Below are 16,958 nucleotides of genomic sequence, written 5' to 3' on the forward strand. Positions count from 1 at the left end.
ACAAAAACACTATGGGTCAAGGCAGCCCATAATGGTAGTATTGAAGATGGTGTCTCCTGACCACCCCTAAACCAGCAGTAGTATATACAATGGGGGTTTTAAAACACTTTCAAGAAAAGTCTCTACAAAGCCTTATTTAGTAAATAAGGCTTTGGTTGGGCCCTTAGCTCTTGCTACTATTACCCCTACTACTTAACGTGTGTTGGAGGTAACACTGTGCCTATGTCACGTTTATATCGATGAAACAGTTTAACGTGAACCGCCTATGATCTCTTTGGTGTTCATAATAAAGGCTTGTTGGGCTTTTTGTATCCCCTGTTCTATGTACTTTTTTTTCTCGTCATCACTGATAGCAGACTTACGAGATTTGGACCGAATATCTTGTTTCATTCCGTTATATTTTGTGAGTTCAGAGAGGATTGAACGAAACTCCTCTTCTGAGATCTTACTATCAGAGAGTGCCGTGGAAATACGCTCACTCACTGTGTTGAGCTTTGCTTCGGCCAGAACCCTGATCTCGTCGTGTTTCAATGCCTTACGATGCAGTCTGCGTGATACTAACTTAAGCGCCAACCCTGCCAACCCTGCCACCCCTGCCGTTATTTCAATACCTAGCACTATAGGTGCGGCCACGATGGTAGCTAACAACCCAACGCCTGCCGCCCCTAGTCCCATGCTGGTTACCATAAGGGTAGTGTCAGCCCCGTCCACGATATTGAAAGCTCTATGGTACTTTTTACATAGTGCTTTCCGCGTGTCACGGTCTTGTTCTAGTTGGCGTTTCACATCACATAACTGCCTCAAGCGGAACCCATCTACGGTTTCCAGCGTCTTAGCTACTTCCTCTACGACTGGGTACAGACCCATCCTATAATATATATTATGAAAGATATTTTAATTGTGGTTCAGTTAATAGTTTATCAATGAATTTGAAGTCTACAAGATCTAGACTACTACTCAGGGTAAGAGGTGAGAGGCTAATATACCTTTCTGTTGTAATAAAAACCCCACTGAGACTTATTAAGTGGTTTATAGAACCCCCGTAGGTATCCTGTTGTATAACAATACGACAATATTGGTCTAGGTGTTCGTCAAACCAGTGTATTGACACCCCGGGTAAAATTTGGTGTGCTCTTGAGGTGTTTTCATTATCTAAATAGAAAAAGAAGACTTCTATGATGAGTGTGAAAGGGGCTGATATTCTATCAAGATATCTGCTATAAGCATTATTGCTAAATGTTAATTTATTTTTTCCTACAGACTTTAACTTATGTTTTTCGATACCAATAGTTATCATGTATAATTTACTCTCCGGAATGAAATCCCCGACCCAGATACCGTTGTTCCTAATCTTAGAGATCAATACATCTGCGCCTAATGTGATATAAGGTGAGGTGAGTGTTAAGTCGATCAGCCATTTGGGTTCTTTTAAATCTGATAACGACACCCGTCTGTACACGTTGTCTTTGAAGTGTAGGATATATAATTCACCTTCCTCACCAGGCTGATCGAATCCCTCCGTATCTCCTAGGTCGTTAAGCGTAGTGTTGGGATGACTGGTCATTATTATACTATTACGATATAATTTCCAACTGGTTTTTTGATAATAATTCAGGGGTGAACTTCATACCCATGAAGTGTATGTTGTCAGGCAGGAAGATCTTGGTTAGTGATATCTTGTTTTCCACGATCACGTTGACCCCCTGCAGACTGGTGTCGGCTCCAACACCCACCCGCACGTAAACGTTGCAAACTTGATACTGGTGTCGTTTCACCCACCCGAGTTTGATCCCATTCACGATCTCGACATCATTCACCGATGGTTCCCCTAGGTAGACTTTGATGATTAGTGTTGAGTTTGCCGGTAGACTCTCTAGTATCTTGACCACGCCTTCGAATTCAGACACCAACTGCAATGCCACGTTTTGTATGGCCGGTTTACTCGATAGCATGTGGGCTGCCATAGTGTTGAGTGGGCTGACGACTACGCTACGTCTCTGAGTTGGGACGTAAGCCACGAGCAGGGTTCCATTGTTCACGACTTTGTTTAGGTGGTTGTCTTTGTTATCTGTGAATACGTAGGGGGAGCCGAGTCTAATATTGAGAAACCAGTCGTTATCGGGTAACAACACCCACTTGTCATCTTCGGTGAAGACGAGCATATATGGCTTGTTTCGGGCGACGGTAGTGCTCTCAACATCGTCTAAGTCGAACAGTTTACCCCCGAACGATGGGTATATTATCCAGTTATCACCGGTGTTGACAAGGGTGTACTTAGTGTTGATTTTTGCTCTTGTGGTATCTACTATATCACTTAGGGTTCCACCGGAGGGGACTTCAACGCGTTTGTAAATGTTGTTTTTCAGTTGCAAGGCGTACGATTTACCATCTACTCCGGGAGCGTCGAAACCGCGCGTGTCTCCGAGGTCGGAGATCCCGATATTGACGCATTTTTTCACTCCGGGCCCTTGTGCGCTGGTCATTTTACATGAAGCGTTAAGCTGAGGTATCCTATATTTACAGGATTATGATTTATATCTAACACCGATATTATCAGCTCAGATATGTTGCCCTGGGTTAATCTCTTATACTGCCGTGGTGAAAACGACTCGGTTCTACCGTCGTTGTATTTCTCAGTTTTCACCGGCACTGCTCTCAGTATAGTGGAAGGGTGACCTCCTTGAATGTTGTACGTTGTGCTCACCTGACCGAGATGAATGTACAGCTCTCGGTACGGTACTAGGTCGGGTAACTTCGTGCCTGTGACGGTTGTTGTTGGTTTTATCTCATCAGGAGACATACCGAGTATCCTCGCTAATGGTCGGCCGAGCCTCAAGGAGGTTCTTCCGTTGTTGATTAACACCACTGTGCCGTTTGAGTCGTTCATCTTGAGTTCGGCTCCAAGGGGTTTGAAGACCTCGTCGTTTAGAGAGCACACGCTGTAGTAGCCGTCAGTTATCTGACTGCGAGTTCCACTGGCGAACAGCTTATTGTTGCTGGCGTTGATGTTAGTCCATTGCGGTAGGTAGGTGATATCGCAGAGTGCGACTTCGAGTTGACCTGACGTGTTATCGATCGCGTGCGTCAGCTGAACGGCCTCACCGCTCGTTATTCCTGGAAGTGTTATGTACATGTTAGAGTATATATTCTCATTATATAAGAGTTTTAAAATGTTGTTTTACCCTAAACTGGACGTAGATTTCTCCCCCATGAAGATCGTGGTTGCTCCTGGGTTGTATTTCAATGCCCAGCTTTTAGATGTGTTCGATAAGTATAAGCTTTCGGTGACTAACGTCAAGGCAGTCCACGCTTGGTTCAACAACCCTATGCAGTTCTGGCAGAATCAATTAAACTTTGCCGTGTGGTGCGCTACAACGGGGTGTGGTGTGACATTGACCGACACTCGGCGTGGACCGCTGAGTCAGTCTGTGTTCAAGTTCCACGTGTACTACCAGGTCAGATGTATCCTTAAAGAGATCAGCGCCCCCCTCCCACAGGACAAAGCGTGGGACGCAACAAACAACCCGTACGATAGACGGGCCTACGAACATATTTGCAATGAATTCGAAATAAACCCGAAGACGGATTGGCGTTTGCCGGGGCTGAACCACGGGTTGGGTATTCCTTACAGCGATGGGCTCTCAGTAAAAGCATTTAAGAAAGATTTACTAACAAACTTTATGAAACGAAAAATGTTTAGTACTGAGAATTTTTTCCATGTATTAGATGATATTGTTCCTAAACCTACCAAATATGGACCAAAACCAGTGAAAGATGCAAGTGATGATTTAGTGAAACGAGGTATACTTAGGCAGGACTTTGCTTTGTCGAGTAATGAATGGAGGGATGATCGTATGAATTTTGAAGGTGGTGTTGCTTTCATAATCCAGAAAGTGGAGCAGTCAACCGCAGACGGGTGGAAAATGTTTATGCTGGATACGTCGAAAGGATTCACTCGTGCCGGGGTAGTCAGGTTGAACGACTCGATTCGAACGTACGTGTGGGCGCTGTTGGGTGCGCAGTCGATGACGCGTTCCAACATCCTCGGTAAGGGAACTGCTTACGACGCTCAGAAACAGTTCGTTGCCAACGTTGAGGATGCTATCAATTCTCCAGTTGATCTCCCGCGGGCCATCGACCGTTACCAAAACGTGTTAGAATACGCCAGATCGAAAGTCAATTACGTGTTTGGTGTGGGGCTGTACATGGCTCCGAGTGATATGCAACTGAGAGTAAAAAAAGTGGTGGGTTATAACAACAAAATAGTCATAGCCACGGTGGATCAAAAGTTGGGTATCAACCCCGATATTAACACCCCCTATATCCCACACATCCCACCACGTGAAACGGGTATAGTGGCGCCGCCCCCGGAGTCTAAAGTTCATGTGGAGGTACCCCCCACACACCCCCATATTCAAGCCTCCAATCACATCGATAATAAAACGGCCCTGGTGGTTGGTGGGGTAGCTTTGGGGCTTATTTGGTTAAAAATTTCTTAGCCGCTACGTACACCAGACCCGCCACGGCGACAATGGCTGCCCACAGGTTTTGACTGAGCCACGTGGCAGTTTTAGCCAGAGCGCCCAACAACCACGAGACGATGCTACCCAGGATGCCGGGAAGGGCTTCGGAGGCTTTACCAGCCAGTTTAGCTAGGCGTTCCCCGAGTTTTTTTATCCAGTCTTTAACACCACCGCCGGGGGTTCCGCCGCCGGCAGGCCCCACAGGGGTACCCCCTGTCAGTGACACCACCAGGGTTGATATGATGAAACCCAATGCAGTCAGAATACTGGCGATGGTGATCCCTTGCTCCCGGAACAATATCCGAATCCTGTCTGCTAACGTGGTGTCTTGGTGGAGGACTTGATTGATGGTTTCCCGCACACGGTTGGTCTGGGATCTAAGCTTTTCTTTGTAGCCGGACGCTGTCTCCAACCAGGTCTGCCTTTCATCTTCCAAATTACGTATTCGTTCCTCGATGGTGGCTTTCATAGACTCGTCCTCAGTTTCACCGAGTTTTTTCTTTTCATAGGCGATGTGGTCGTCTATCTCACTCATTTTGGCCGTGCTTTTCCAGAGCTGACCACGAATGGTTTGCATCAACAGGTCCAACCCCTTCAGTTCCCGAAAGGTAATTTCGAGACCCGGGAAGGGCTTGTTCTCGTAGTCAGCCAACACCTTTTTAATATCATAAGTCATGTTTTGATCCGATGGGGCGTCCCTGATGCCTTCCAGACTTTGAACTAACTTCGGAGGAAGCTTAGGTCGCGCGCCACTGTACTCTTTGAAGCCTAGTTCCTCTTGGACAAACTTAATTCCATGTTTACCGACCAATGTTGATAAGGCAAGCGGTTTTCTCGTGTGTTTATGCATGAGATCGATCTCCGGGTGAGCCTTCAAACGCAGTGGGCCATTCTTCTCAACAAAAAACTTGGAATATTCTCTTCCCGACGCCTTGAGTTTGGATTTATTTTCAACTACGTTGTAATAATCGTCGACGGCGTCATTAATGATTTTGTCACTTAGCGAGAATGAGGTCTCCTGGTCATCATTGAATGCCTGGGCACTATCGTCCCACATATCATCCATAGGTATGTCTTCATCCATTAGTATTAAAAATATATTTCCTTTATATAACAATGTACGGCAGAAAATTAGATCCTTTCAGAAGATTGAGAGAGCCACTAGGCGCCAGAGCCGTGCGCCAGTCGGTGACCATCACCAACAATCCCAGCAAGATAGACCAGAATCAAACTCTGCTGGTTAGATTTCCAAACCTTGGTGAGAATGACCTCATTGTACCAGGCACTGTTCGACTGGCGTTCAATATCACGTTGACCTCCGACAATGACAAACGCGAGCTAGTGCGAAACGTGGGTCGAGCTATCATCAAGAAAACGACCGTCAAGATCAGCGGTAACGAGGTGCTGAGCATCGACGACAGCGACGTGTTTCACTGCTACGGGGATCTCTGGAAAAGTGAGGGAGAACGAGTCAATGATGTGTACCAGGGCATCAGCAAATCAACCCGGTCGCGCATAGGGTATGCCTTCACGCCAGACCAGCTAGACAAGCTATCAGACGGTGAAAAGGCCATCGCTCGAGCATACTGGAATCGATTCTGCGTGCCGCTCGACTTCGAGTTGCTCACGGGACACGTGCCGTTTTACCAGGCCGCGCTGGGTGATAGGCTCGAATACGAGCTCACGTTTAACGATTATAGCAAAGTAGTGCGTACGCCGAACGGTGATGAGGCCAGTTATGCCATAGACAACATCTCTCTGGAGTTCGACATGGTCACTAGCCCGGAGCTGGCCAGGCAGGTTCGAAGCCAGTACTCTGGGAAGATGGCTATCCTGTATGATCGCGTACTGAGGCATAGATCAGTCGTGCGAGATAAGAGCGACACTGTGTGGAATATCAACCTGAACGTGCCGGCGCGATCGATGAAAGGTATCCTGGTCGTCCCCGTGGAGGATTACGAGCCATTCCGGAGGGACAGCGAGAAGTTTTTCAACCCCGAGATTGAAAAGGTGGAAGTGACCATCGAGGGCGTGCCCAACCAGCTGTTCAGTCATGGTATGAGACCACACCAGCAGTGGGATGAGATAAAAAAGCTACCAGGGACAGTGGGGGATTACATAACAAAGGACCTGGACCTAGGCTCCGTGCAGATCGGTGAATACCTGACCACCAAGTACGCCCTATGGTTGGACATGCGATCCACGGATGATGATAAACTGCACGGTAGCGGGCGCCGTATAGATAACGGCAGCGAAGGGATAACCATCCAGATTACTAAGAATCCTCAACCCGCTGGTAAGTTGAAATTATATCTGTACGTTATTATGGACGCGCAACTTAATATAGACAATGGGAGATTCGTGCAAGCCATCTACTGATGGGGGGTACCCCCCACTGCCCACTGACCCACACTGCGCCATAGTGTGCGGGCAGACTGGCTGTGGGAAGACCGTTTTCGTGTTGGATATGTTGGAGGGTTACTACAAGGATGTGTTCGATAACATCGTTATCATGTGCCCTACTCTGAGCATGAATAAAACGTACGCGTGACCTTGGGTGATGACGGACCCGGACGCACACAAAATCGACCCTGGAACACGCCTGCAGGACTGGTTGAAAGCTCTTCACGAGAAATTTAAAGGGGAACCGACGCTGTTCATACTGGACGACTGCAGCGCTAATCGCGAGATAACAAAAAAGAGAGACATGCTATCGTACCTGGCCTTCTCCGGCCGGCATGCAAATCACAGCGTCTGGGTGCTAACGCAGAAGTTCAACTCGGTGTTGAAAGACCTCAGGGAGCAGACGCGATGGGTGGCCTTATTTCACTGCAAGGACAGGGATTCGTTCGAGGAGTGTTTGAGAGAGAACGATGTGATGAGCAAATTAGAACGGGAACGGGTGAAGAAACAGCTCGCTGAAACTAAACACGCTAAGCTCGTGCTCAAGACCGACCAACCAGTAGCATATAGAGTGTGCTAAAGCTAAGCAAAGCTAAGCAAAGCTAAGCAAAGCTATGATATTTGAAGTGTTTGTCGTGTGCAACTTAACCTTCATTTCTCTGTGTTTTGTCTGCATCGGGTATTATATAGTTAAAACTAAATCTTACTTGTTATATTATAAGATGGAGTGTGAGGAATTGCTCGAACAATTGTTGGTACCTGGGGTAGTGGATGATGATAAGCGAGAGAAACTGGTGGCGTTGGCTGTTGGCGGCAAAGCCAAACATTACTTTGGAGACTACACTCCGGATAAAATTCACAAAATGTCAGCCGAAGAAATCGATAAGCTGTACGCTAGATACGAGTCCCGGCTCGGAGCAGAAATGACAAAGACAATAGGATCGGCTATGACCCAGATATACACCGGTATTGTGTCATACTTCCTTCCCGTTCCACCAGAGTGCCGACTTTACCTGTGGGAAGACCTCGAGAAAGACCCTTTTATCGAACACGCCGTGAGTTCTATCAGCTGCGGGCTGTACCACAAACATGGTATGTTGTTGGCTCCAGTGACGGCGGCGATTATCACGGCAAAGCATTGTCAATTTGAGAGAAAAAATAATAATAATAATAGTATAGATGGATGCTGCACAATCCCCCAGGGAGGAGGAGGAAACCCCAGTGGGGGTACCCCCCACACCCCCAACAGTGGAGGAAACCCCCACAGTGAGGGAAGTGACCCCAACAGTAACCAGGCAGAAGAATCCTAAGAGAGTAGCTGCCGGTAAAAAACGGTGGTGTAACCAACATAAAATTATTACAGTGACCAACCCCCGACTGTTGTTGGTTGTAGGCGTAACTGCTGCCTTGGCTATCTCGTGGTTATATAGTGAGGGAAACCCTCACCGTGAGGTGGTACCCCCCAACAGTGAGGTAACCCCCACTGTCGACCCGCATATCATGTTATAATTTAAAATATTTTTATATATACATAATGTCTGAGGGGAAAACGTTCGTCAACGACGCATACCACGCCACAGTGGTCGCCAGTCTAGCCGTAGGGTACGCTCGGTTGACTAAAATGGTGCTTAAACAACCAACTATCAAGCTAGATTTCAACCTGCAGGATATGGGTATGCTCATAATGAACCTTGGTATGGCGATGGCCACAAAAGACATCCTAGTAAAACAAGGGATAATACCTGAAAATATAATGAAATAAATATAGGATGGCCACGATAGCTATGATGGTCGGTGGGGCGTTAGTGAATGCCCTGGCATTTTCCGGGAGTAATTTCCTCTTCTCGAAACGACGAGACGCGGATGAAATACAGGAAGAAAGGAAGCGACACGATCTCGCTACTGAGAAATTACAAAAGGCACAGGCCGAGTACGCTAAAAAACGCCTCCAGAGGATCGATTTTATTAACGAACAACTCCAGCGTGAAAACCATGCCGTTCAAACATTCAACGATGTCGATGAAGCAATGAAAGAATACTACCTACTAACTGGTAAACGATTGGAACCGCTCAATAAACCCACACTCGCTCAGTACTACACACCATCCAAGGGACAAATGAATCGTGAACTGGGCTTCATAGTGTTGGGTATAGCAGCTACTGCGTTGGTTGTGAAGCAATTAAATTAAATACCTATATAAGTAAACATGAGACCCGCTCCATACCGATGCGAATACATACTTATGGGGAAGACCGAGGCCTGTGGTAGGAAATGCAGGAATCAGGGGTTCTGTTGTTTCCATATGGGAAGTCCTAACTACACGTGTTCTGTGTGTGGTATCAGGGTTAAAGGACACTACTGTCTATGTAAAGCTCACGGAGCGAACGTAGTCAGACATCAACTCATCTACGAGAATAAAAAGGACTACATAAAAGAACGTAGGCGACTGCTTAAGATAGACTCCAAATAAATGTTTACTCATGCACAAGGAACAGCCACATATTTTTTATCAAGGGTTACCTCCCTTTACTGTGACCCAATTAGACATTGGTTATGTTAGGTGTAAACACTATGACTACTGTACGCGAGCTTAAGCAGGTCGCAAAACAGAGAGGTGTGATCGGGTATTCTCGAATGCGGAAGTCAGCATTGTTGAGATTACTAGGTTTAGAAGCCCCTCCTACGGTAAAACAATTAAAAGCTCAAGCAAAACAGCTTGGATACACGGGTTATTCAAACCTGGGGAGAGCCGGGTTAGTCGAATTGTTATCACATACCCCAGTGGTGGTGCCTACAGTAAAACAACTGAAAGCCGAGGCACACGATTTGGGTTTAGGCGGGTATTCCCGTATGAGGAAACCACAGCTTGTAGAATTATTACGACAGAATAGAGCTATTGACCTACAGTTCGTGCGCACTGAGCGCGCTGTAGGCAACTATTTGAGAGGTTGGCGCATGCACGTTGATAGAAACATAGACATTACAGATATCAAGCCTCTGATAGCTGATAAGGTCAACCAGGAACTAAATAACCTAGGAAGTATCAAGTTTCAGATCACAGTGAAAATGTCGCTCGATAAGCAGGTTGGGGGCCCCACAGGGGCCACTGAGTATGTTCAGCCTTACTTCCGAGGTAAACAAGAGGTCGTCACACATACAGAGACCATTGACGCATCAATCGATACCAGTTTTCAGCAGATACGAGAATACCTAGAACGCTACACACACTTGGGGTCCGGGTGGGCTGTAGATAAAATCGATAATGTCTATCTAGACATAGCTAACTACGTGCCATTCAGAGGCGGGTCATACCTAGCCTTGCCCCCCTACTATAGGACGTTAAGAATAGAGGAAACGATTGCCTGAGGTTAGCTATCAGGTCAGCCTTATTTCCAGCTGACACTAATCCGAACAGGTCTTCTAATTATCCTCAGGAAGATGGGCTCAACTGGGATGGTATAGATGAACCCACCCCCATATCCCAGATCACTAAAGTAGAAAAACAGAATAATCTGGCTATAAATGTCTTTGGGCACGAAGGTAACACAACAATAGTACACAGGGTCAGCCCGGTGAAGGATCGCCAAGTTATCAATATATTCATGATCCAGCGAGGTGACATGTATCACTACACATGGATAAAACACTTTAGCAGGCTGTTGTATGACCAATCGGCACACAGAGAAAAGACCCACTTCTGTGAACGATGCCTACATGGCTTCACACGAGCTGATTTATTAGAATCCCACCAGGATGATTGTCAAGGTGTGGGGCAGACGGCCATACGAGTCGACATGCCTAAGGAAGGTGATAATATCCTAAAATTCAGTAACCACAAGAACCAAATGTCTGTGCCTTATATCATACACGCCGACTTCGAAGCCTTGGTGGTGGGGGAATCCCCCAGTGGTGCCGCCGGCGAGGCTCCCTTCACCCACAAAACACAAGAGCATAAAGCCTGTGGGTTTGGATACATTGTCGTCCGTTATGACGGGGAAACGAAAGCTCCGGTAGTGTATAGGGGCCCTGACGCGGCTGAAAGGTTTCTAAAGTGTTTGCAGGAGGAAGAAAAAATTATTAGGAATGCATTGTATAGAATCGCTCCCATGCGTATGACCCGAGTCGACAGGCTAGCTCACGCTAGTAGCACTAACTGTCACATGTGTGACTCACCACTTAACGGTGATTCGGTGAGAGATCACTGCCACATAACTGGTAAGTATAGAGGCGCCGCTCACAGCGCGTGCAACCTCAAGCTTAAAATCAACCCTAAGACAATAAACATCCCCGTTGTCTTTCACAACTTGAGAGGGTACGACTCACACTTGATCATGCAGGCCATCGCGAAAATCGATGGTAATATAACGTGCATCCCCAACAACATGGAGAGATACATCTCCTTCAGCTTAAACGGACTTAGGTTCATTGACTCGTTTCAGTTCCTCCTGTCGTCACTCGACAGTCTGGTCAAGGCCAACAATACCTTCCCTATCACCGATCGATACACAGACGCCGAGACTAGACCCCTGCTTATGAGGAAGGGTGTGTACCCCTATGAGTACATGGATAGTTGGGTCAAGTTCACCGAGACCAGACTACCCCCTATTGACTGCTTTTATAGCAAGCTGAATGAGGCGTCCGTCTCACGAGATGATTACTCGCACGCGACTAACGTATGGAATAAACTGGGTTGTAAGAACCTGGGTGATTATCACGACCTGTACTTGAGGACAGATGTACTGCTGTTAGCCGACGTGTTTGAGACGTTTAGGCGAACGTGTTTCAAGCAGTATAAACTCGACCCCGCATGGTATTACACCAGCCCAGGTCTGTCGTGGGACGCCTTGCTTAAAAAGACCGGAGTTACTTTGGAATTGCTCACAGATTACGACATGCACCTATTCATTGAGAAAGGCTTGCGAGGTGGGATTTCCATGGCATCCAAACGATACGCTAAAGCAAATAATCAATACGTGAAAGGTTACGATCCTAACAAGCCAACCAATCACATTCTCTACCTCGACGCAAACAACCTGTACGGCTGGGCCATGAGCCAGTATCTACCTACAGGGGGATTCGAATGGGTACCCCACGTTGATGTTATGGGGGTTGCACCAGATTCGAACAAAGGGTATATCCTCGAGGTTGACTTAGAGTATACCAAGGAATTACACACATCACACAACAGCTACCCCCTGGCCCCCGAACGTATGAGGGTTAACCCAGACTGGATGTCTGAGTACCAACATAACTTGTTAGGTGGGCGTGTGACAGACGTTGAAAAACTCGTGCCTAACTTAATGAATAAGACCAAGTACATCGTTCACTATCGCAACCTACAGCTGTACCTGTCGTTGGGTATGAGGCTGACCAAAATACACAGGGTGCTCATGTTCGACCAGAGCCCATGGATGGAGCCCTACATCAGAATGAACACAGACCTACGAAAAAAAGCCACCAGTGATTTTGAGAAAAATCTCTACAAGCTCATGAACAACTCGGTGTTTGGTAAGACTATGGAGAACCTGAGGAAACGCGTGACCGTGAAGCTGGTTCGGTCGAGTGAGGAAGACAAGCTCAGGAGATTGATAGCCAGTCCGACATTCAACCGTAGTAAGATATTCACAGACAACCTGGTTGCCCTACACATGAAGAAAAGCCACATAAAATTCAACCGGCCTGTTTATGTGGGGATGAGCATCCTCGATTTATCCAAACACCTGATGTACGACTTTTACTACAACGAGCTCAAGAAACAGTACGGTGACAGGTGTGAAGTGCTGTACACTGACACGGATTCCCTGCTGATGGAGATTCGAACCGAGGACGTGTACGAGGACATGAAAAAACACCTCGATTTATACGACACCAGCGACTACCCTAAGACCCATGCCATACACAGTACGGTAAATAAAAAGGTCCTAGGTAAGATGAAGGACGAGTGTGCTGGCACGCCCATAGCCGAGTACATAGGTTTGAGACCTAAGATGTACTCCATACTGAAAGCCGACAATAGTGAGATCCGGAAGGCTAAGGGGGTTAAGAAGTATGTGGTGAAACAACACATCAAACACGCCAGATTCAAGGAAGCCCTGTTCAAGACCCGTACCTTTAGACATAAAATGAACACACTTAGAAGTGATGGACATAAGATATACGGACTGACTATAAACAAGACGTCCCTGTCGCCTATGGACACGAAACGTTGGATAGCTATTGATGGGATAAACACATACGCGTATGGACATGAAAAAATTTGAGGCTATTTACTACAGCCCGCGTGGGTACTGGAAAGGAGCTAGCGCAGTAGATAAGCTAGCTAAAATAGCGCGAGTACCCCCGGAGGAAGCCAAAGCGTGGCTTGAAAAACAAGCCCTGTGGCAGATCTATTTGCCGGCACCACGCTACGTGCCTAGAAGGAGGTTCGGTATTAACATACCTAATAGCGTTCACCAGGCAGACCTACTGTTCCTACCCCACGACAAGAGGTACAAGTATGCCTTAACCGTAGTGGACGTAGCCAGTCGTTACAAGGAAGCCGAACCCTTGACCACTAAAGATTCGGCCCAGGTAGCCAGAGGATTCGAACGCATATACAAACGCAGTCCGCTGACGTGGCCAACAGAGCTGCAAGTTGAACCCGGACGGGAGTTCATGGGTGCCGTGTCACAACTGCTAGCCAAACACGATACAAAGGTCAGGCGTGGCACGGCCGGAGCCCATCGCAGCCAAGCCATAGTTGAGAGATTTAATAGGACTTTGGCTGAGCGCTTGTTCGGCCATCAGTATGCTAGGGAGATGGTCACCCCTGAAAAACGATCGACTGAATGGGTCACGAGGTTACCCAAGGTGGTGTCGGCAATCAACCATGAAGTCACCCGTCTCACCGGTAAGAAACCGGCAGACGCTATCAAACTAAAATCAATAGTTGCAGAGTCGGCCGCTCCATTGCGTGGGAAGGAGAAACAGATACCAGATAGGGCCCTAGTGAGGTATCTATACCAACCGGGGGAACACGAGGGTGATAGCCGTAAGCGGGCCACCGATCCTATATGGTCAGTCAAAACTTACAACATAGATAAAGTGGATATGAAAGCCGACGAACCTAACTTATACTACTTGAGGGATGGGCCGGGTAGGGGGTTTGTAAGAGAAGAATTATTGATCGTACCGTACGGCACAGTGTTACCTCCAACACACGTTAAGTAGTAGGGGTAATAGTAGCAAGAGCTAAGGGCCCAACCAAAGCCTTATTTACTAAATAAGGCTTTGTAGAGACTTTTCTTGAAAGTGTTTTAAAACCCCCATTGTATATACTACTCCAGCCTTCGAAACTCAACAATAAACTTTCTATAGTCCTAACAGGTCTGTGTTGAGAGCAGATTTGTCTATGCAATTCTATCTATAACACTAGCATGTGTTTGTTAATCAACATCACAGTGACGATACCAGGTGTTCACAAAAAGCAGACTGTATCCTGCTGTGACATCTGTGCAAAGGTGAGTCAGTTGTTCACCTGAAACATCGGAACATATCCTCAAGGCAGGGAATTGTATCAGACATCATTTTTGTCACTGACGCATTAAATGTGGAAATGTACTCTGTAATGAAGTGAAGGAAAAGGTGCAATAAGCAATGGCATTGTGTCTTCAAAACACTGCCATTACATGTGACTCAGGACCTCATTGGAAAGGGAGACTTCAACTGGAATTTGAATGCAATCAGCCCCCACTGGACTGTCTCAAGTAAAACGAGTGTAAGAAATAAGGCCTGTCCAACCACCCTAGATGGGCTAGATTTCTGACAGACACTCTAAATTTACGGATTGCCAGCCCTGTGGTCTGTTTTAGATGCTCCATTCATCTAGGTAAATTCACCAGATCTAGTCTGGCAAAAATCCCTTTAGGGCAGGTAACATTTTGAAGATACCAGCCCTGATGTCTGGCTGGGTTTTGGCTGATTTCATGCACTGGTAAAATGTATGTTCAAGCAGTGTGACAGTAACTATGCATAGCATTTTGTAATATTTAATGGTTGTACTTCTTTATCTTGAATAACGTTGACTCATGTATGATGTGCAGAAATTACTGATGTTTTGCTAATTCAAGTCAATGGAGGAGAGATAACTACTAAATCTGTTTTTTTCCTCTGCAAAATCTAGCGATGGCTATGAAAAGATTTGTCTCAAATTGCTAAATTAAATTTTGACAAAACATTAAAATTTAGTCTGTGTGAATACTAAGATAAGAAATTACACCACAGCATGACGACAATAACTGCGGGAAAAACAGCAAGATGCAAGATTCGAATTGTTTAATTCACATAGGTTCGCTGAAGTTTATCAATTTAATACCTTTGCTTAAAACAGTTCAAAATAAACACTGAAGTGTTCGGTAAGATAAATACATTGTTCACTGGTCACAAGGTGACCATGGGTTGATGTAACCTCAATGTTTGTTTATGTTCCCTCAGCCCGAAGGCTCAAACAACCATTGAGGGTACATCAACCCATGGTCCCCTTGTGTCAGGTTAAAAGCTTACAATATGCCCACCATGTCAGCTTGCATAGGTGGAAAACCTGATGTGGTAGAAGTTTCAGACACTTACAGCTTTGAACCGATGCACACAGCTATGGCGCTCACAAGCTATGAAATTCCAAATTCCTATATGCACCGAAGACATTATAGATCCATTAAATGTAATATATACGGGTGAACATGGGTGAAACAAAATCCCATTTACCCACAATCATGCACTATAGCAGCAAGTCTCATGCCAAACTCAGGCCAAAGGAACCCACCAAGACCTTACAGCAGAGGCTTTGAGTCAGTGCCCTCAACTTCCAGTCTCATTGATGTTACATTATCCCTGGGGCAAGGGTTGATGCCTTTACTTTTATCCTGAGTACTGTGTCTCTACACCTGAGGGCATAAGCTGACACCTCATTGATACGACATAATACCCGAGGCGCAACACCGTTACTTTTGTCCACAGTACATAAAGGTTGACGTGGATCTACAGCACAGGAGCTCATTAACACAGCGAATGTCTGTAAAGGTGTGTGATTCTATACCACTCCTGACAGATTTGGGCTGTATACCCTTGTATGTCACAAAGGAAAACACAATATACAGAAAACTAGAAGCTACCCTGAGTGGATTGTGTTTGTGTTAATTACATTTTCTGTATCTACAGGAGCAAAAGAAAGGCAAAAGTAAAGTGGAAACAATTTCATGATGCACTGAAACGTATTTGTACAAATGGTCACTGCCTGAAAGTTGTTTCTTGTGACAGGACAAGAAAAACAAGGACAAAAACAGGTTGGAAGCATCCAGAATCTTGAAACACAGGTAGGTTTGGTCTAACACCAGAGATCAAACTTGTAACAAACTTGTAAAAACCTGTCATGAATATGGAGATCACAGGAGAATATATAAGTGTCTGAGTATGGATGTGTCTAGTCTCTTCAACAATATTAATTCTTTGCTTTTTCCCTAGAAGCAACTCAGTTGGAAAAATCGGTAGCATAGAGTAGCATAGAGAGGTTCGGAGGTGAGACAGTCTACCCTTTGCAGCTTGTCTGCAGTCAGTGTCCAGTAAAATCAGGTTATGATAGTCCACAATGCAAGGAATATATAATATACTGGAGGATGACATCTGTGTTTACTTGGATAGTCCATGTGGAATTGTGATGTCAGTGATGATTCATATGCAGTAAGGAGAGTGATCAAGTGAGTTCCGGTAGCTTGACACCAGTCAGGAACATTCCAGCTATAATATATTAGCCAGTAATAATAAACCTTGGACCAGGTAAAGTAGAGACAGAGCATGACCAGTAATTATTGCAATGGGAATACAACACACACTCATCCAGCTCACAGAACATCTCATCACAACCCAATCAAAACATCAAATCTCTGCTAAAAATATATTCATGTCCTTGTTTTCCTGAAAAATACCTACTATAAACATTGTAAATCATGTGTCCTAATTGAGTATCTGGAAATATAGTTGAGCTCCTTTGAAGAAAA

This window comes from Haliotis asinina, chromosome 7, assembly GCF_037392515.1.
Source record: "Haliotis asinina isolate JCU_RB_2024 chromosome 7, JCU_Hal_asi_v2, whole genome shotgun sequence".
In the NCBI taxonomy this organism is placed as follows: domain Eukaryota; kingdom Metazoa; phylum Mollusca; class Gastropoda; order Lepetellida; family Haliotidae; genus Haliotis; species Haliotis asinina.